This window comes from Mustela nivalis, assembly GCF_964662115.1.
Source record: "Mustela nivalis genome assembly, chromosome: 2".
Lineage (NCBI taxonomy): Eukaryota > Metazoa > Chordata > Mammalia > Carnivora > Mustelidae > Mustela > Mustela nivalis.
This window is the reverse complement of record NC_139021.1, coordinates 38,854,975-38,877,648: the sequence shown is the minus strand read 5'-3', so window position 1 is coordinate 38,877,648 and position 22,674 is coordinate 38,854,975. Positions and strand designations below refer to the sequence as shown.

The 22,674-nt window shown below is 38.5% G+C and overlaps 1 protein-coding gene across 4 annotated transcripts in view; it reads left to right on the top strand.

The window, feature by feature from the left end:
* CPQ (carboxypeptidase Q) overlaps nucleotides 1-22,674 on the top strand; it is a 460,217-nt gene that overhangs the window by 1,507 nt on the left and 436,036 nt on the right. The window contains exon 2 of one of the 4 annotated variants that reach the window (XM_082722829.1): nucleotides 9,241-9,324. The exons of 2 other annotated variants lie outside the window; for them this stretch is intronic. The gene's annotated coding sequence lies outside the window, so the exon portion shown is untranslated. Of the gene's footprint in view, nucleotides 1-9,240; nucleotides 9,378-22,674 lie in introns of all 4 variants that reach the window. One more of the 4 variants, XM_082722831.1, reaches the window with a different exon arrangement.

Below are 22,674 nucleotides of genomic sequence, written 5' to 3'. Positions count from 1 at the left end.
GCAAGCTGAATGTAGCCCAGAGAGGAAAACGACTTTTATCTCTGCAGATGCTTTGGAAGTAACATAGGCTGAGACCGCTTTAATACTATTGGTCACCACATCAGCTCTGCAGGTTTCCAGACTTGAGTTCCAGAAAAGCTAGATGACTTTGGACTTGGCATTTGATTTTTTTAGGTCTCAGTTTCTTAATCTCCCAAGATGAAGGAGGGTTGATGAATTCCCTTCCTGAATTAGATTTCTAGGATTCTCTTTCATTAGCGGCTAAAGGTGAGATATATTCCATGACTTCATGGAATTCAGCTCACTTCAGCCTATCTGTTCGGGATTCTGTAGAATCTTGGCCCTACTTTCTTCTCTGCAAATTACAGCTCATTCCTTATTCTTCTCCACATCTGCTGAAAAAGAATCTGGGAGTTCAAGAAGAGAATAATAGATTTGGGGCTGGTAGGGAGAAGGAGAGGCAAGATTTTCCTCCGCATTGCCGGAGGCTCCTGGGTCTGGGTCTAGCTTGTTTCCAATGCAGCACAGCCTGACAGTGCCATATATTTCCAGTGTATCTGGGGAATTGTATCACTATTAATTTGCATGCATTTGAAATTAGTTATTATAGATCACAACATTTTGGAGCTGGAAGGGCCTTAGAGATTTTTTTTTAATAGCACTTAAAAAGTCATTTTACAAACATATTAAAATATTTTTTGCATGCTACATTTAACAAACATAAAGTCCCAAACGTGTTAAGTAAAAGAAAATTAATATTACCTACTTCAGTTACTTCAGGTCTGTTGGGAGAAATGGGTCCAAAAGTGGTACTTGGTGAAAAAGACCAACTTTCTTGAACTCTTTTCCCAAAGAGCCACTTATGAGGTCATGTGTTGTTCACATGGACTGTAACAAAAGTTGATATTTATAGGGCACTGACCATGCGGCAGGCACTGTTATCTTTAGTCTTTTTACTTATATTGCCCCATTTAATCCTTACTACAAACCCAAGAGCTAGGTACTATTGCCATCCCCATTCAACCTTCCTAAATAGAAACTGCTTGGAAAATGGGAAAGTCAAGTACTCAAATTATAGACAGTTGGAGGCACGGTTTCTGCCAGAAGCATAGGCAATCTCTGCTAAGAGAGTCTGTGTGATGTTAGAAAATGAGGTCTCTATGTATGTTTGGGATATGTATACATAAGTCTGGGGCATTGTGGGTAAATGGATTTGGGGTGGGAGCTTAGGGGGGGAATGATTAAGACTGAATTATAGAGAATCAGTTGTTATATCATTTTGAAAATTACTGAATTCTTTTGGGACTCTGGTAGACTCTGATACTTTGACCTAAATGCATATGCATCCTAGTTTTAAACATGTTCAGATTTAACCAATTTAAGGAGTATAAAATGGGTGACATCACGAGCTAGCATCCGCTTCAGAGCTTTGAACTGTGAGTATAGAGATTATTATTTCCTGTGCTAGCTTTGTGTCCTTGTTTAGGCTTTGCCTCCCAGCCTCCTTTATAAGAACAACTCCTATTACAGAAAAAGTATAATGACTATATTCCTGTAATCTAGGGACAAGAATGTAGCACCCTTATAAGTAATTGACGAGAGCAAAGAAGGGAAAAGAAGGGCCCGTAAAATAAGTGGGAAATTGTTTTGTTCCGTCTTTGTCAGTCAAGTTTAGCTTCATGGAAGGCAGAGACCTATCGTGGCTGCTTGAAAAACTAAGAGAAGATGCCAGTTTGATTTAGCTCAGGAGGCTCAAACTTTCTGCCCGGAAGGCTGGTGTGATAGAATAGACCTTCCCATTGCTCACAATATTATGAAAAAAAAACATTAAAGCAACAATTTTTATTACTTGCCCTGGAGCTACAGCTTTAAAATGTGCTTTCTTCTCCCCTTACCCTCCCTAAACCACTTAGCTTTTAAAAACAAACAACCCATTCATGTGTTTGATTCAGTCAGATTATTAGTCCTTTCTCTTTATTCCTGGGCCCTGTTTCTTTAATGCAGCCAAGAAGTAGGACCCATGTGCTTCTAGGTCTCTGGAATATTTCTTTAGTTATTATTTTATTTAGCACATGTTCATTTCAGTGGCCATTTATTGAGTGTATACTATGTGCCAGATCAAGGTGAACAACATACTGAGTTTAATTAGCAAAGTGACCATTCCATAGATAATTACATCACAGGGTGATGTTACAGTGGGGGCATTCATTCTCTTAGCAAAGACATATGGTTAGAGATGGGAAAGACTTCAGAGGGCTGGTGAGTTTTGAACTTGATTTTGGAGGCTGAGGGCCAAGAGGAGGGGAAAGGATATTCATTCCTAGCAGAGAGAACCACGTTGGTAAGGACTGGGAGGCAGCGGGTATGAGCGTGGCCCTCCCAGAGAGGGGGGGGGGGGAGTTCTGTGTGCCTGCGGTAGAGAGGTCTTGTGAGAGTGGGGCCATGTTATCTTGACTTTTTCACAGCATGGATCACCTGTTTCAGAGTTTTTTCCAAGCAGAATTTTTACTAGAGGAGTTTTATGATTGGATTTTCTTTCGAGAATAGCTCCAGCAATAATGCTTTGGGGGACCTGGAGATGGAAAAGCCAGGAGGCTGGAAGACCGTGAGGATGCCGTTGCTATGAAATAGGGCAAGGGTCTAAACTAACACAGGTTTGAAGGATATTCAGGTAGTAGAGAAGGCGGGATTTAATGACCGGCTGGATATGGGAAATAAGGGCGAAAATAATGCGGAGGTTTGGGATTTGCTTGGCTGGGAGAGTGGGGATGTCACTGAAGAGACTAATATGAGATGAGGAGGTTTTAGGAGAAAGACCGTGAGTGGAGGCAACTGTGGAACAGCCAGGGGAGACTCCTGGCAAACAGCCTTGGCTGTGGCTTCACTGCCACATCATACAGTCGAGACCTGCCGAACGTCACCACGGGTCCTCAGTCTGAAAAGAAAAATCAATTCGACAAATCTCTTAAAAAGAAGGATAAACAGGGGCGCCTAAAATCTTTAAAAAAAAAAAAAAAAAAAAGAAGGATAAACAAAAACAAAAATAAAAATGCACCGGACTTGGCTAATGATCCCTGCATCGTATTCCATGTGTTTGTTGGAACTCCAATTCTTATGTAAGTTCCAGGGAAGGAGAAGAAGCTGGACACGCAGAGCATAAGGGATTACTGTGAGCCATCAGAAGAAACCCAAATAGAGCGACTAGACAGGAGTGGCTCAGAGGAACAAAGATAAGCAAACTGCAGGAGTGTAGCCAGGAGGACAGATCTCTGTTCACACAGGTGTAGGGAGACTTGGAATACAGAGAAGAAATAGGAGCTGGCTCTCCCAAATAACGGTACTTCTTTAATGGTAAGAATATCACACGCTTTGGTTTCTTCTCTTACTGAGCTTGTCAGGAAGAGACAAATAGGAGATTGTTCTGAGGTGCTGGGCCAAGGGTTTGATCTTACTTTGCAGAGAAAGTGTTGGGAGGCTTTGAACTAAGGGAAGAATAAAAGAGGTAGAGTCAGATAAAATAAGAAGGGTAGTGATTAGGAGGAACTCTCTGAACATTTAATGAGTTCTCTGACAAATAGTTGTGACCAAAGAAAAAGGTAGATTGATACAACATTCTTTCAGTGTTGTGGCATTAGACTTGCTTGGAAAAAAGAATATATTAGCATTCCACCTGATATTTAAGAAGGATTTTTACATTTGATTGTTATATGAACCCTCAGAAGTAGGTGCAGCCAGGCACAATTACCTTTCTTTTAGAAACTACAAATCTGGGTATTAAGCAGACTGTAGATTGCCCAGGCTCCCCTGGCTGGCAAGAGCACCGAGCCTTCTGAATTCCACTCAGCTGCTCTGTGTATTGTATCAGAGCCTTGCTTTGCCTTGAAACTCTGACCTTTTGTAGTGCATCCCCCCACACACCCTATTATGTTACATCATGTAAAAGTAAAGCAGGTGATATTTGAAGGCCAAAAAGCCAAGATTTCTCAGGAGGGAGGCAGTGATAGGAAGCATCTTTAGCACCAATTCTGCTGTATACTGTGGGGATGGTCGTGAATGGTTGCATAGAATATCTGTGGAAATCTAATGAAATTTCACTGCGGTAGGAGAATCTACAATATGTCTTACGATTAAATCTTCCATGAGGCAAATAACCCCTTTAAAAAGTGAACAATTAATCACTACTTAATATATTGTCTAGAGAAATCCAGACTTTGAAATATGGGGTTTGCTTAAAGCAAGACGCATCGATCGGCAGGACGCTACGTCTATGTTGATTGTATTATATGTTGAAGACTTACTTGAGTATCATGTATGGAAGAAACGGGGATCTGGAACTGGATCCATTAATCACTAGAGGCCTTTGCACATAATGATTTGCCGTTGAATCCTTTACTGCTTACAAAGCATGGACAAGTAGGACATTAGGTAGGGCGAAGCTCAACTGCCACTGCCCTGGTCTGATGGTGGGACGCATAAGAGGCAGTCATGAGTGTAAATGGAAACAGAATGGGCCCACTTAGGGAAACCAGAGACTCTTATGGGCCTTGAATTCTATATCATTATTAAGATGAAATCAGGTATAATTCCAAGGAAAGAGTATTATACTAGATCTAGGTTGTTTTATGTTGATGAAAAATAAAAGCTGTAAGGAAAACAGAAGAGTTGTGACTTTTTATGGGCCAGCATTTTAGAGATACTTATCCTCAAAATATATAAAGGAAATGGTCAGAAGTGTGAGAGGATGACCAGTTTGTAGGAGTACCTTAAGGTTGGGATGCCTGGGAGGCTTAGATGGTTAAGGTTAAATGTGTGCCTTCAGCTCAGGTTGTGATCCTAGGGTCCTGGGATCGAGTCCTGCCTGCTTCTCTCTCTGCCTGCTGCTCTCCCTGCTTATGTGCTCTGTCTCTGACAAATAAATAAAATCTTAATAAAAAAAAGGAATGTCTTAAGATCTGTTGTTAGATGGTAAATGAAGTAGACACAAAAGATAAATGATAAGATTTGAATAATTTAACTAATTAAGTTGAAGAATAAAATTCACAAGGATGAACAGGGATATAAGAAGTTCCAATAATATGACTCACTTAATAAGATAATATAATTATTTATATGTGAATATATATTTGTGTGATGTATATATGTATACATTATATCTCTCTTATTTTTATTATATATGGATATACATATATTCTCTTATTTGTGGAAAATTCATTTATTCCTTGGAACATTTATGAAAGGTTGTTGGAAAAAAGTCAAATGGAGATTGCAGTGAATTCTAGAGTCTTGCTGGCCTAGTGTCTCAGTCCTCTGGTTTAGCCCATGTTTTCAGTTAGCTTGGGAATAGGTTGAAATGACAGAAAGAAAATATCCTCTCTCTTTCATGATGCTGTCAAGGCACTCACATACTCATCTTCCACCTTTATATATATTCATCCTTTTTGTGCCCAGAACATCATTTTGAGATTCTGTCACCATGATCAAAATATATTGGGTCTGTGTTATCTATGACTAATCTGAAGATGCATTTGTTATATTTGATTAAGTGTTGTAAATCATTAATGCCATGTGTATTATATTGAAAAGTTTACCATCTCAAACATCTGGCTGTGCTTTTATAGGGTTTTTCTTTTTATTAGCTTTTCTGAGCTAAAGTTTACAGAAAACCAGGGGCCGTTGGAGAGTCACCAACCCTAGTTAAGTTCTTTGAGATGCAGAGGGCAAATCCTGGCAGTCTGCACTATTCTGACATTTCATTACCTACTCAGTCTAAATTTTAGGGTACCACTTAAACAAATCACTCAGTAGCGCCCATGTTCTCTGGAGTTTAATGGTTAAGCATATGGGTCAGTTTCCTGTGTTCAAATTTCAGCTCTGCCACCAACACCTGTATGACCTTGGACCAATTACATAGGATCTCTATGCCTCATTTTCTTCATTTGTAACGTGAAGATAATAATTATAACTGCTTGTGTCCATGTCCTATTCCCTGGAACCTGTGAATGTGATAGATTATGTGGCAAAGGAAAAATAAGGTTGCAGATGGAATTAAGAGCGCTAATTATCTGACCCTGACAGTAGGAAGATCATCTTGGAATGTCTGGGTGGGCCCAATTACCAGTGGAAGAAGGTGCAGAAAAAGAGTCAGAGAGTTAGGGAAATGGGACTGTGGAAGACTGTCTAGGGAGATGCAATATTGTCTGCTTTGAAGATGGCAGAAGGAGGCCATGAGACAAGGAATGTGGGTGGCCACACGAAGCTGGGGAAGGACAAACGTTACCTGCTAGAGCCGCTAAAAGGAATGCAGCCCTCCCACCAGTTTGATTTTTTCCTGGTGGGTCCTGTGTTGGACTTCTGACCTACAGAACTGTAGTTTAAAAATTTATGATGTTTAACCCACCAGGTTTGTGGTAATTTGTTACAGTAGCAATAGAAAAATAGTGCATTTTCCTACAGGCTTGTTGTAGGCTTAAGAAATGTAAACATTTAGGATAGGCCTGCCACATGGTAAGTGCTCAGTCAATATCAGCCACTTTGTTATTTGTTTTATTAGTTATTAGTTGGTAGTTTAGTTTCCCTTCTGTCTTTGCTCCGTTGTCATACTTGTTTTATGATTATCCAAAATTGTTGGAATCCCCTGTGCCCTCAACCTGACCAGCACCGTGGCCTGACGTGTTTCCCACTGTCATGGTAGTCCAGACTCAGTGTCCAGCAGTCTGTCCAAATGACCACATCGGTATCCTTACCAGTTTATGGCTCCGGTGGCTTCTGCTCCAGGTGAGTAGATCAGATCTGGGCTTTATCTGTCTCTTCAGCATTTCAGAGTGGTGGTTCACTCTGCATCTGTAGTTCCCTGCGAGGTCCCAGGAAAGTTGTTGGTTTTCAGTTTGTTTAGTTTCATTTGTTGTTGTGTAAGGACAGGACTGATGACTTTCATGCTCTTATGTTTTGGGGCTGAAATTCGAAGTGAAGGCAATGATGTCCTTAACCTGTGGCTTTAAGGAGCTCCTTTGTACTCAAGAGATCTTCATCTCCACACTTGAATTCTCTCTGATTTCTCTTCTCTGGTTTTAAACTCATCAGTTGCAACCCCAAATATGCTCTCTTTGTGTTTTGTCCTGTGGTTAATGGGACCTCAATCAGTGGGATTGTAGGTAATGTGATGTGTCTGAAATATAGGGTACAGAACAGGCTCAAAAGGGAGTTAACCCTTTTCCTCATCCTCCAAAATTAATAAGCCAGCAAATGCTGTTTATGGCTATCAGTTACAGCTCCTAAATTTTTCTGTCTCCCCCTCTTACCATCCTTTCTGTCATTGCCATAGTCATACCCCATATTGTCTCTTGCCTTTGCCAGGCAGAATCTTTTAAACATCTTTATCCTCCACTCTGCCTCAAGAGTTGGATCATAGGCTGAATCATATTACTTCCCTTTTCAAAAGGCCTCAGGTTGGAGAAATTGCCTATGGAATAAAGTCTAAACACCTAGGATGGCATTTAAGATTCTTAAAAATCTGGGTGCATTCATGGTGTATTCACTTCCTGTGTTAGGTTGCTAGGGCTGCCATCACAAAATACACAGACTCGGGGACTTAAACAGCAGAAGGTTATTTTCTTGTGGTTCTGGAGGCTGGAGGTCTGGGATTAAGGTGCCGGCAGGTTTGGTTTCTTCCCAGGCCCTCTCCTTGACTTGCAGATGTTTTCTTCTTGCTGTTTCCTCACAAAAGCTTTTTTCTGTTCAACATATCCCTGGTCTATCTGTGTGTCTGAATTTTCTCTTCTTATAAGGTCCCCTGTCAGATTGTATCAGGGCCCACTTTATGCCCCCATTTTAACTTAATGATCTCTTTAAAGGCCCTGCCTCCAAATATAGTTATTTTCTGGGGGTACTGGGTTAGAACAGGACTTCTATGTATGCATTTTGGTGGTGGGGGTGGGGAGGGCACAGTTCAGCCTGTAACACCTCCCGTATTTCTCCATTTATTCTGTATATATATGTATACAGTCTCATGAGTGCACATCATGACCTGGGAAGAGTTTAAAAAATACTCATTCCTAGGTACCCCCTGACTGTAGGCCCTGAGTAAGTGTGAAAAGAGACTAGAAATATACTTGTTGTGTGCACATGTGTATTTAAATTTCTTCCTAGTGCTTTATAACACCCCAGCTTCCCTAGAGTTTTTACCATTTCTGGGGAATATATTATAAATGTTCAGATCTTTGCTCATCGTTGTTCTCTAATGAGAAACACCCTTCCCACTATATAGCAATGAAAATGAATCTATCCTCTAAGGTTGAGCTGAAATACCATCTTCTCTGTTATTTCTTTCTTATTCTCTCCTGTGATAATCCTGCTGTACTTTATCATTTCTTTATTGTAAGTACATGAGAATTTATTTCCTTACGTATGACAGTCATTTGCCGTCCTCTTTCACTAGCTTCCTGAGGCCAAGGATGACATATTCCTTCTTTCTGTATATCGGAAATATTTGCAGTTGCTGTAGGCATGGTAGGTAATTAATCAATGTTTGTAGTATGAATAAGTGAATGAACTCATTAATAAACGATCACAATTTTTATGGCTTTTATACAGTGAAGACCATTGCATACGAAATGAACTTATCAAATGCAAAACAAGTGGCAGGATTTTTATTTTTGACTAATTCTCGAAATAATTGCATCACCTAAGACCTGATTGCTGGGCAGGGATCTAGAGTCTGGCATTTTCTTTTTGTTAGTTTTTCAACAATGACTAAAACTTCAACACTATACTTTCTAGAGCTGGAGTAATCACTTCACAAATCACTTCTCCAAAGCCTTTTGACCCAGAGCAGGCAGTTGCAGAGATTGGCAGAAGAAGGACCGACCAGGATGGAAGGGGGAAGAAGGACTCTGCTTTGGAAACAGAGATAAGTCTGTGGATGTGGAAATTTACAAGGCTCAGGGAGCCCTGAGACATCTTTAGACGCCGAGCCCAGCAGAAGAATGGGAGGCTGTGTGCCGGCTTGGCATTGGGGCCTGTCTGGCACAAACGACACTGTAAACAACTCTTCAAACATTTGCATCTGCATACATGACATTAGATTTTCAAAATGTCCAATTAAACACTTGTCAGTGGAAGAAATGTTTGTTTCTGCAGCTGACCTGGTGTCGGCCTGGCCTTTCTGATGGGGAAGCTCTTGAGCGGATAATGTTGCGAGCTCTTCCTTTCTGGACCTGATCTTGTCCCTCTTGTTTTGAACAGAATTCTTCTTGAACGCCATGGGACCTGTGCCAAAACTGTGGACCAGGGGATTAGGTTAAGAAACTGAAGAAAAATATTGAGGCTGTGAGTGCTTCTCAAACCCAGGGAAACCTCCTCGGTGCTTTCATTTCTTTTGGGTAATTCTAAACACTTTGTGCTTGGAAATTTATAAAAGTGATGGCAGCTGAGAGAAAGAGAAAAGGGCAATGCTGCTATGTAGTGTTTTGTTTTTTAAATATCATTCTCCTAATGGCTGGATTAATTTTTTCAACATTTCAACAAGTGTCTTTTAAAGGATTGTGGTAGAGCTATTGTATGCGTCTGTGTGTACAGTGTACAGATGGATGTTCTGTCCTTGTTGATAGAACAGAGACGCTCAGCTGTAAGTTGCTGTGATTGGCCTGGCAGTGCAGGTTTTGGACCTATTACACAGAAACACAGAGCAAGAGAGGCAGGAAATAAGGGAGAAGAATTAAATTTAGAACACTTGTTAGAAAAGTTCGGGTTGTTTACGGAGATAGAGAGCTGTGTGACCTTAAGCAAATTTCCCAATACTGGCCTCAGTTTCTTAATCTGTAAAACAGGGGATATGCTACCCAAAACATCAAAGGTTATCGTCAAGATTAAATAAAATGATTGCTGTGAACTGCTTACAGTGGCCCAGCCACATTGTAAATGCTCAACAAACATTAAGTAATAATGAAATATTAACTCTTTAGAAAGAGGAAGTTGAAGCACTCCTGTGTGGTGAAGAGAAGGAACCAAAGAGTGGTAGAAAAATTAAATCACTGGTATAGTATGAACAGAGAATTTGGCTTTGCAAGGGAGGGTGTGCAGTTCTTTCACTGGAGCATGAGCTGAGAAGGGCTGTATAAAAGGATAGAAAAGTTTTGAGGTGAGGATGAAGAAAGCCTAGCCTCATCTCATGGTTGTAATATTGTATCCTGAGTTATGTGGAAGAGGAGATCTTTCACATGTGGAGAGGAGCATGTGGGGAATAAGGGTGGAATTTGGGGCTTAAGGAGAGTGGAAAAACTCTGTAGCAGCTGCAGTGGGGGAATTTGATAGGGGTCAGCTGAAGATAAATGTGAGAGGTGCCAAGCAATGCCGAACACCCGGCTGGGATCAGACAACCTTAGATTATAATGGAGACATATGGTATGATTAGGTAAATGTTGATGGTGGTATTATGGAGCAAGCAAGCACAGAGAAAATTCAAACTTAGTTTTGAGAAATAAGGTGGGTGAGGAAGAAAGGCAAAGGCAATCTAGGGTGCTAATGAAAGCATTTTTGGAATTACCACCAAGTAAGGTTGTGAGCCAAGATTAATCTTTAATGGTGAGTTGGGTGGATAGAATTATAGTCAGACTGGAGATGAGGAGGTGTCTTCTGTGTTTGGGCTGCTGTAACAAAGTGTCATAGCCTGGGTGGCTTATAAACAATAGAAATTTATTTCTCACAGTTCTGGAGACTGGAAGTCTGAGATCATGGTGCAAGCATGGCTGGGAAGGACCTCTTCTGGGTTGCAGACTTCCAACCTCTCATTGTATCTTCAATATAACAAAAGAACTCTGTAGTATCACTTTTATAAGGGCACTAATCCCATTCATGAAGGGTCTAGCCTTATGACATAATGACCTTGCAAATGCCTCACCTCCTAGTACCATCATGTTAGGGTTAGGATTTCAACATTTGAATTTCCTGGGGGGACACATTCAGCCTGTTGCAGAAGACTCTTCACGTATCCAGCCCAAACCAGAATCTAGCTGCTACTCTGTGTTGCACATGTGCTGAATGATGGAGACACAGGATGAAGGAAACACAATTCACTTTAAAAGCTCAAAAGCATTTATTGAGCTTCTACTACATACTGGACTGATAATCCATTTAACATTGATCTTTCCCTTGAAAAACTTTTAAGGCTAGTGACATAATTTGGTTAATTTTGACTTAGGCTGTGGTAAACTTTGAAGGAGGTAAGCATAGGGTGTAGGGATATCATTGAAGAGGACATTCGGCACCACCTGTGAGAAGAGAAGTCAATTTAGGTATAGCATCCTGGAAATGATTGTACCTGAGCTGACTCAAGATGGTTGTAGGAGAGTGGGGGTGAAGAAAGGTAGAAAAGGAGAGGAAAAAGCAGAGTGAGGGGATTATTTTGGCCAGGGCAGATAAGAAGAGATTTCAAAGAGAAGGTGATAATTCAGATGTATTATATATAACATTATTGCTAAGTGAGAGAAATAAAGAAGATCAGAATTAAAGTGGTGAAAATGTTATTGGTAAGGACAAAAGGAAGAGATGTAAGAAGATAGAATAATGATATTTAGTGGCTGACTGAATAAATAGATGCTTTTGTACTCTTGAGCCTGAATGGTAGGGACAATTATGGTTTCATTCACAGAAAGAGGGAAATCCTCTTTCTAACTTAGAGATTTGGGGGAAGTTGATAAGTTTGGTGACGTTGAATCAGAACATTTGGTTGTAAGTGAAAGCAATCCATCTATAACTTCTATAGATTATAAAAAGAAACTTCAGGAATATAGCTGGCTTTAGACATGGCTAGATCCAGGATACAAATGATATAATATGGGCCCATCTCTATCCCAAATTGTCTATCTTTCAGCTTAGCTTGTCCTGTCCTGCTTGATTTCATTCTTCAGATAGGTTTTTGTGTATACAGTAGGCAAAATGGGTGCCTAAAGCTCCAGATTCACATCCTGGCAATCTCAGTGGAAACAACATTTTTTTCCCCACATGTGAGCTCTTTATTTTACCTTTTCTCAAGTATAATTTTAAAAACACAAGTTACTGCAAATGTTCAGTCTTCAATGTAGTCTGGTTGAGGGACAGAAATACCATAATTGCCTTCCAATAATTTGAAGTTATGAATACATGTATTTTCTAAATTTATTTTATTTTCATCCATCTGGGAAAATACTGTTCCTCAGATTTTTATCCCTTCATATATTTATACCATTTTAATCAGCACCCTATTCATCAGATTTTTCTGTTATTTTGTACTATCAGAAGACTCAAGAAAATCTTGTTTTTAAAATTGTATTTGCTTTGTCTTCATTTGCTATCACATTTACTGTAATTAGTGCAGTTAATACAAATAATTCAACCAGCATTTATTCCTGTATTATTCCAAACACTGAAATATGGAGGAAATCAGAATACATAGAAACATAAAACAAAGCTCCTTTCAAGGCAATCATGATCTACTGTCAGAGACAGAAATGCAGACATAAAATAAACTGCAGTGGCCCTCAGGAAGAAAATGAGCAGAAGGCTCTGAGAACCGAGAAGGCAGAGACCCTTGCTCTTGCTTTCTTGGAGGGAGGCCTCAAGGGCTGCCCTAAGATAGGACAGAAAAGGTACAGTGGTAGATCAATGTGCAGAATTTGGGGGGAGAAAGAAGGGAAGTCAAGCTGCCTGTCAAGTTTGGAGCATTTGCATTCCCTGTTTCAGAACTAGGGAACCTTGAAGGAAAGATCTTGGGGAAAAGAGATTATGTAAGTTAGGCTTTGAAATCATCCATAGCTGGAGATACCTAGCAGGCATTTAAGACTGTAGATCTGGTTCTAAAACACGAAAGCAAGGTTTAGGACTAGGTGCAAAGAGACACTGTATATGATTAAGTTGGGTAAGAAAAGGAATTGGGGAGTAGAGTAATAACCAAAAAATCTACTCTGGTAGATCTTAGAGGCAGCTAATGTAAGCGTAATAGGAACATTTAAAAAACAAATCCCAGTGATAGAAACACATTTACCTCACATCTTTTAGCAAGGAGAGGTTCTTTTTTAAAAATATAGTTAATTTGTTGATTTTCATTTATTTAAAGTAAACAAACAAGCAAACAAATCCCAAAGAGTTCACCCATTTCTCTCCCTCCTTTTCCACCCTTGTCTCTTGCAACCAACAGTCTGTTATCTATATCTTTGATCTTGGTTTGATTGATTGATTAATTCCAAATAGAGGAGAGATCATCTAGTATTTGTCTTTCTCTGTCTGACTTATTTCACATGGCACAATGCCGTTGAGGTCCATCCATGCTGTTGCAAATGGCATGATTTCATTCGTTTTTATGGCTGAATAATATTCTCTTCTGTATATGGACACCTTGATTTCTTTATCCATTCATCTCTCTATAGGCATTTAGGTTGTTTCCATATCTTGACTATTGTAAACAAAGCTGCAGTGAACATGAGAGTGCATATATCTTTTTGAGTTATTTATTTATTTTTTTCGATAAATACTCAGAAGAGGAATTGCTCGATCATATGGTAGTTCTATTTTTAATTTTTTGAGGAACCTCTATACTGTTTTCCATAGTGTTTGCCCCAATTTACTTTCTCATCAACAGTGCACCAGGGTTCCCTTGTCTCCATGTCCTCACCAAGATTAATTATTTTTGTCTTTTTGATAGTAGCCATTCTAACAGGTATTAAGGCATATTTCATTATGATTTTGAATTATATTTCTCTAATGATTAATGATGTAGAATACCTTTTTCTGTACCTCTTGGTCATCTGTATATCTTCTTTGGAAAAGTGTCTCCTCAGATCTTCTGCTCATTTTTAAATTAATTATAATAATTTTTAATTGTTTTTTAAAAATTAACTGTATTGCATTATATGTGTTCTCTATGTATTTTGGATATTAGCCCTTTATTACATATATGGTTTGCAAATATTTTCTCCCATTTAGTAGGTTGCTTTTTCATTTTGTTGCTGGTTTCCTTTGCTGTGCAGAAGCTTTTTATTTTGATAGTTCCTACTTGTTTATTTTTGTTTTGTTACTTTTCCTTTTGGCGTCAGATTCAAAAAATCATCATCAAGACCTGTGTCTAGGAGGTTACTGTCTGTTTTCTTATAGGACTTTTATGGTTTCAGGTCTTCAAGTTCTTAAATTCATTTTGAGTTAATTTTTGTGTGTGGTGTAAGATAGTGGAACCAGTTTCATTCTTTTGCATATGGCTGTGCAGTTTTCCTAGCACAATTTATTGAAGAGACTGTCCTTTCCCCATGATATATTCTTGGCTTCTTTGTTGTAAACTAATTGACAATATATGTGTGATTTTATTTCTGGGCTTCTCATCTGTTTCTTTGATTTGTGTGTCTGTTTTCATGCCAGTAACATACTATTTTAATTACTATAGGTTTGTAATTTAGTTTGAAATCAGGGAGTGCAATGCCTCTAGTTTTTTCTTCTTTTTCAAGATTGCTTTGGCTCTTTCGGGTCTTTTGTTTTTCCATGTACATTTTACAATTATTTGTTCTCTTTCTGTGAAAAATGCCATTGGAATTTTGAGAATGATTGTATTGAATCTGTATATTGTTTTGGGTAAATGGATATTTTAACAATATTAATTCTTGCAACCCATGGGCATGAAATATATTTCCTCTTGTTTATGTTTTTTTCAATTTCTTTCATGAATGTCTTGTAGTTTTCAATAGAGAGGTCTTTCACCTCCTTGGCTAAATTGATTCCTAGATATTTTATTTTATTTTTGATGTAGTTGTAAATGGGATTGTTTTCTTAATTTCTCTTTCTGATATTTTGCTATTAGTGTATACAAATACAACAGAGTTTTGTGTATTGATTTTGTATCCTGCAACTTCACTAACTTCATTTATTCTAACAGGTTTTTTGATAGAATCTTTAGAGTTTTCTATATATAATATCATGTCATTTGCCAATAGAGACAGTTTGACTTCCTCCTTTTCAGTTTGGATGCCTTTTATTTCTTTTTCTTGCCTAATCTCTCTGGCAGGACTTCCAGTATTGTGTTGAAACAACTTTTATTTGCAACATCCTTATATTTTAAAATATATTTTATTATTATTCAGATGTGAGGAGCTGTCAGATCAGGAAATGATTGCCATTGGAAAGCTATTCTGTTACAGTTCTCAAGAGGAGGGGCATGCCGTGCTAAATGGTGCCACCTAAGGAAGCACGAGGTCAGGTAGGAGGCAGAGAAGTGACAGGAAGTCATGTACATAAGACTTTATTGTAGTTTTGGTGAGCAAGAATGGGTGAGACAAAGTAAACGGGTTTAGGGTTGGTTTGAATAATTTTAGTGGGCTCTCAGGTATATGGATCATCTCAAGTTGTCTGGTCGCTAGCCCTGGGTTGATTACGGCAGGCAGAGCAAGTTTGGAGGTTGTAAATGTGATTTGGAGGATGGCTGGAGGGTATTGGTTTAGGTTGGTTGGTTTACATATGAAAGGAGTGTTCACAGGGAAGTCTGTGAATCAGCTAACCTTGGAAGGGGCAGTTCCTCCGGATCAGTGAGGCCGAAGATGTGAGAGCATGAGGAATATAGAAAATAGGAAAATGTAGTTAATATACCATATATCATTGTTGGTGAAGATTCTGATTGGCCTTACTTGGACCAATCTGTCTCAGTAGTTTGGATGTGGAGTGATTGACAGTCAGCCTAGACCAGAGTGTGGGGGTCAGGGGGGATGAGCTTAAAGAATAGAAAAGAGAGGGGCGCCTGGGTGGCTCAGTGGGTTAAGCCTCTGCCTTCGGCTCAGGTCATGATCTCAGGGTCCTGGGATCGAGTCCCGCATCGGGCTCTCTGCTCAGCAGGGAGCCTGCTTCCTCCTCTCTCTCCCTGCCTGCCTCTCTGCCTACTGTGATCTCTGTCTGTCAAATAAATAAATAAAATCTTAAAAAAAAAAAAAAAAAAATTAAAAAAAAAAAAAAAAGAATAGAAAAGAGAGGGGCGCCTGGGTGACTTAGTGGGTTGAGCTGCTGCCTTTGGCTTGGGTTGTGATCTCAGGGTCCTGGGATCCAGTCACTCATCAGGCTCTTTGCTCAGCGGGGAGCCTGCTTTCCTCTCTCTCTCTCTCTCTGCCTACTTGTGATCTTTCTGTGTCGGGTAAATAAATAAAATCTTAAAAAAAAAAAAAAAGAAAAGAGAAAATGTGGATGTACGCTGAGAAGTAAAAAACCATAGCTACCATAGTCTACCATGATATGACTGTAGCCATTTTGGTTGAGGTAACCAATTCAAATGTGGCTCTGGGCTTCTAGATTCCAGACAGGTTAGTTTTGTTTAACAGCTTTCAGTGAACAGCATGCACTGCTCCTTGGCTTGATGTTCTTTTTTTTTTTTTTTTAAGATTTTATTTATTTATTTGAGAGAGAGCTAGCGAAAGAGCACATTCGCAGGGGCGGAGGGAGGGGTTGTGGATGAGGGAGAAGCAGGCTCCCCACTGAGTAGAGAGCTCCATTCCAGGACCCCAAGATCATGACCTGAGCCAAAGGCAGATGCTTAACTGACTGAGCCACCCAGGCACCCATTCATGTCTTTCTTCTTCCTGCTTTTCTGCAAACCTGTAAAGTTCTTGAAATTCAGTGTCTAAATATGAACTCATCATTCATGTTTTCTGATCCCCTTAACTAGGTACCAGTATTTTCCTCAATGCCTGAAACAGAAACCTTAGCTTTTTCTTTGACTCCCCATCTTCCCCTTCTGTCAAATCATCTATCTTCTTCTGAAATCTCTCCTAGATTTACTCCTTTCTTCCGATGTTCGCCGCTGCCTTTCTAGTTAGGATTTGTATCACCTTTCTAGTCTCTTCTTTTAAATCTGTCTTTTAAAATATTGGCAGATTTATCTCACTGGGAAAAGATCACCCCCACCCCAATATAAACCTCCCAATTATTTGAACATTACACAGAGAGAATGGTGTATACATAGCACAAGGGTGAATGTCTGAAGATCTAAATTCAAGTCACTCCATGTTTCACTCTGCATTTCATCAAAGATATTTGGTGGCTTAAATGAGAAAATGCATGTTTGAAAAATCTTTGTAAACTGTACTATAGTTGAGATGATGGTGATTTTTTTATTTCTTCTTCTATGCTGTGTGAATTGAGTCATTTTCAAATTCTGATTTTCAGCTTTATCCCCTCTAAGGGAATTCCTCTCTGTCCGAATACATTTCTGTCTTTGTATTTTTTTATTGTTTCCAGACCTGAAATACCCTACTTTTTGCTTTCTTCTCAGTCAACTAAAACTTAATTATCTTTAAAAGCCTGACAGAAGTCCTGCCTCTCTTATGAAGTCCTTTTTAATGATACAGATCACCCATATCCTTTTTTCCCTTATACTTCATTTTCACTGATTTATTTACTCTTTGATTTTTGCTTATCTTTCAGTCTTTATAGTATACTTTATACTTCTGAGGGCAGGGATCTTGACTTTCACTTCTTCTGTACCATGTATAGTTCTGGTTGTGTAGTTTTAAAATAAATAGTTGCTAATTAATTAAATGTTGGTTGGGAAAAAGTACTAATCTGCAATAATTGCACCTTGGATGAGCTTCTCTTTTCCTCTTGGGAAGAAATAATCGTGAATTGATTAGACTGACAGATGCAGAAATAATTTAGCCCAATTTAACAAACCCTTCTTGAGTTTCAGAGCATATGGGCAAGTGCTGAATAAATGTTCATTTGTTCACTTATTCAGTGAACAGATATTTATTGGATCTCCACTATTTTCCCCACACTGTGTGAGTTATTGTAATACATGTGTGCTCTTAGACATTCAGACATTGAGAATCCAAACATGAATCTGCCATGGTCTTCATCTTCAGTTTGCTTTACTTATATGACCAATGGTGGTACCATTGGATGATTATAGGCTTTACAGAAAAGTAAATGCCATGCTGTGGATACACAAAGAAAGAAGTAATTAATTTTGACTTGGATAGTTTTAGAAAGGATTCACAGAGGAGTTAATATTCAGGAAAAAAATGAAGCATGCAGAGAAGTAATACTCATATTTGCTTTGTGAAAATTTTGTACTTTACACAGTGTGTTTTTAAAAAATTGACATGCTGGGAAGTTTCCACTACTGGAAAGATGGAGTAGATGTACTTTTTCCTATTTATCCCCCTAAGTATAACTAAAAACAACTGAGACTCTTGGGGAAAAATATATATGAAAAACATAAGAAGACTCTGAGAGGTGGGAAGAAGGCAGACTGGCTAGGGACCATGGGACCTGAGTTCTTTGTTCTTTTTTTTCCCCATCATATACCCCAGACTTGGAGCTGAAAAAGCTGGCAATTTGGAAATGCCAATGAATATAGAAAAAAAAGAAAAAAAAAAAAAACCCTAACAAAAGCCTGCTCGCTGTAGCCAGTGGGCCAGGACCGGGATAGTCTGTCAAGACAGAAAACTAAGAAGGTAACCATTCTACTCTAGTCAGATACTACAGAAAAAAAACCAAAAATACAAAAAACTGTGCCTCCACTGTGAACTCATGCCAACAGAAACTGAGTGGGTAGTTTAGACTTTTGTCCTCACAAGGCTATTGCAGGGTATCCCAAACCCTTGCCATGGTGGTGTCAGGGAAGATTAGGTAGGGAGCCAGGACTGTTCATATATCCAGTACCCATCAGTGAGCCTCCCCACCCCCACCTTTGCAGTAAGTAGAAACCAGGTAGGGAGTTTGGACTTATGGCCCAGTTGAAAATAATGCACCCTCCCTCTTCCCTCATGGCATGGTCTTAGAAGAGATCTAGGGAAAGTCAGGACTATCACCATTGCCAGCAGTAATGAGATCATCCTACTGCATTGTCAGTGAAGACCATGTCGGTGTCTGGAACTCCCACCCTCACTCAGAGTTTATAAGGAGATCCTCTCTTTGAATGTGGGGAGCCCAGATTGCCACCTCCAATGGCAATGTTGAGGCAGCAGCATCCCTACCTACTTCTATTACTGTGGTGTTGGAGAAAACTAGCTAAAATAGAAGGTTTAAATAATAATCCAGAATCTTAAAACATAATGTAAAAATGCCTGTGTTTCAAATGAAAATCATAACAAAAGAAAATCAACAGTAAGTTGATAGAAGTTTTAGAATTTAGAATATCTGACAAAAAAAAAAGAATATCTGACAAAAAATTTAAAAATAGCCAAATAAAAAGGCTTTAATGAGCAATTACAAACCACTTGTAACAAATGAAAACATAGAAAGCCTTAGAAAAGAAATAGGAAATCTCAGCAAAGAAACAAAATATAAAAAAGCATCAAATGGAAATTCTACATCTGAAAAAAAATACTATAAATGAAATGAGAATCTCAGTGAATGGGCTAAACAGTAAAATGGAAGAGACAGAAGGAAAAACAGTAAACCAAATGATAGAGCAATCTGACCAAAAGAGAAAAAAATAGATGGCAAAAAATTGAGCAGAGCACAGGGAGCTATGGTACTATAAGAAAAGATATAACATTCATATCATTGGAGTCTCAGAAAGAAAAGAGAAAGAAATTAAGTTTGAAAATAACCCTCAAGGAAATAATGGCTGAAAACTTCTCAACTTTGATAATGACATAAACCTTGAGATTCAGGAAGCTGAGCAAACTCCCAGTAGGAGAGAAGAAACCCAAGGAGATCTCTGCCAATACACTGCATAATCAAATTTCTGAAAACTAAAGGCAAAAAATATTGAAAGCAGCCAGAGGAAAATGACACCTTACCTATAGGGGAAAAATAATTAGAATGAGAGTGGATTTCTCATCAAAAGCCATGGAGACTGGAAAATGGTAGCACAGTATTTTTCCGGTGCTAAAAGAAAATAACTGTGAACCTAGAATTATATACCCTGCGAACATATCCTTGGGACAAGGGGAAATCAAGACATTCTCAGGTAAAAGAAAACAACCTAAAAGAATGGCTAAAAGAATTTCTCTCAGCAGAAAGGAAATGATAAAAGAAGGAACCTTGGAATATAAGGTAAGAAAGAACCTGGTAAGCAAATATACTGTTAAATTTGCTTTCCTTTTTTCCCTGAGTTTTCTGAATTGTGTTTGATGGTTGAGATGAAAATTATAATACTTTTAAATGTGATTCTAGATATGTGTGGATAAAATATTTAAGAAAATTATACTATAAACATGGAAGGGTAAAAGGATGTATGTAATAGGAAGTAAGTTTTATATACTTAAACTGGTAAAATGAGGATACCAGTAGACTAAGGTGTTTTATATATGTAATGTGATACATAGAGCAGCCACTAAAAAGAGTTATGCAAAGAGATATACTCAAAAACACTACAGATAAATCAAAATGGCATTCTAAAAAATGTTCAAGTAACCCACAGACAAGTAGGAAAAAACAAACAAACAAACAAACAGCCCTCGAGAAACAAATAACAGTGAGGAAAAATAGAAAACCAAAAGACTTAAGATCTAATATATCAATAATTACATTAAGTAAATGCTATGAAAACATCAACTAAAAAAACATATTGACAGAGTGGATTAAGAACGTACCCAACTATATGCTGTGTATAAGAAACTCATTTCAAATATAGTAACACAGCAACTTGAAAATAAAAATATGGGAAAACATACACAGTTGATTCTCCTTATTTGTGGCAGCTAATTAAATCACTGTGAACACTGAATTAGCAAACTCTGAACTGCTCCTAGGGCAAGTGCAGAGTTAGGCTCATGTGAGCCTCTGTTCACATTTTTGTCAACTGGTCAGTACATATTCTTGTTTTATATGCATTTCTGTTTGACGATACTTTATTCGGTGAGTATTGTTGAGTCATTAACTTTGAATTCAGTGCCAACAGCACTGTGAGTCCTATCTGATTCTAGCACACATTTCTCTGTAAGGCACCAACAGCCTTCTTGCTCTTAGGAACTGGAAACAGTCCTTCAGTGCTATGCTCAAGGCTGGCCATGTTAAGCAGTGAAATAACCGACAAAAAGCAAAAAATGGGGAAATTGTGGTGCTAGTAGATTGTGAAAAGCATATTTGGTTTTAGCCTGAGAGTTGAAACAAGAAGACAGAGGGATTGCCTTGTTTGATTTTAGCTGGGAATATGTGTCAGGCAACTCAAACTTTTTTTTTTTTAAATTTATTTATTTGACAGATTTCACAAGTAGGCAGAGAGGCAGGCAGAGAGAGAGAGGGGGAAGCAGTCTCCCTGCTGAGCAGAGAGCCCAATGTGGGGCTCGATCTCAGGACCTTGGGGTCATGACCTGAGCCGAATGCAGAGGCTTTAACCCGCTGAGCCACCCAGGCGCCCCGCAACTCAAACTTTTTGCCGCTCTGTGCATGTTCATGAATGACTTTAGAAATATTGCTAGTATTGGTTTTGGGGATATAAATACATTTTAGTGAGTGAGTAAATTAGCAAATATGGAATCAATATATAATGAGAACTGGCTAGATCATTACAAAGATTAACCAAAAAAAAGCAGAAAAAGCTATATTAATACCAGGTAAACTTTAGGGCAAAGAAAATTATTAGAGACAGAGAGAAATGTTATATGATAAAAGAGTTAATCCACTAAGAAGATAGAGCAATGCTAAATTTGTAGGTACCAACAAAACAGCTGTAAAATCTGTGAAGCGAAAATTGGCAGAAATGAAAGGAGAAAGAGACAAATTCAAAGGATACTTCAGTATCCTTCTCTCAGCATTTACTAGAACTAGGAGGAAAATCAGCAAGTGTATGGTAAAACTCAGCAGCTCCACCAATTACAATGACCTAATGGACATTTATAGAACACATCACTCCATAATAGCAGAAAAATGTTCTTTTTAAGTGCCCATGGCGGGGGGAGGAGGGAAGTGCCATGGAGGATTATACCAAGACCATATCTTAGGCCACAAGACAAACCTCAAAGTGTTTAAAATAGTTGAACTCCTACAGAATGTTTTTTTTTTCTTTTTTTTTTTTTTTACCATAATGCCATCAAAATGAAAACAAATAGCAGAAAAATAACAGGAAGATCTACAAATACTTGGAAACTAAACAACACACTTTTAAATAATGTGTGGGTCGAAGAAGTCTCAAATAAAAAAAGGTATCAAAGAGGATAAAAATAAAAATGTCAAAATTCATGGGACACAGCTAAGGCAGTGCTACGAGGAAGATTTGTAGTGCTATATGAATACATTAGGAAAGAGGCGAAGTTTCACATTAATATAAGCTCCCACCTGAAGAACCTAGGAAAATAAAATAAAAGTAAACCCAGAGCAAGGAAAAGGAAGGACATAGTAGCAGAAATCAATGAAACTGAAAGCAGTAAAACAATAGAGAAAATCAAGGAAACAAATAGTTGACTCTTTGGAAAGGTTAATAAAATTGATAATTCTCTAGCAAGTCGGACAGAGGAAAGAAAGACACAAATAGCTGTATCAGGAATGAAGCAGGAAATCACCAATTGCAGACACCAAGAGGTTAATAAAGGACTACTACAGCAATTCTATATACATAAATTTGACAGTGTAGTTGGAACAGACCAATTCCTCAAGAAACACAACTACTACAACTTACCCTGAAATAAATAATTTGAATAGCCCTATAATGATTAAGGATATTGAATTTGTAATTCAAAAACTGCCAAGAAAGAAATCTCTAGCTCCAGATGGCTTCACTAGAGAATTCTA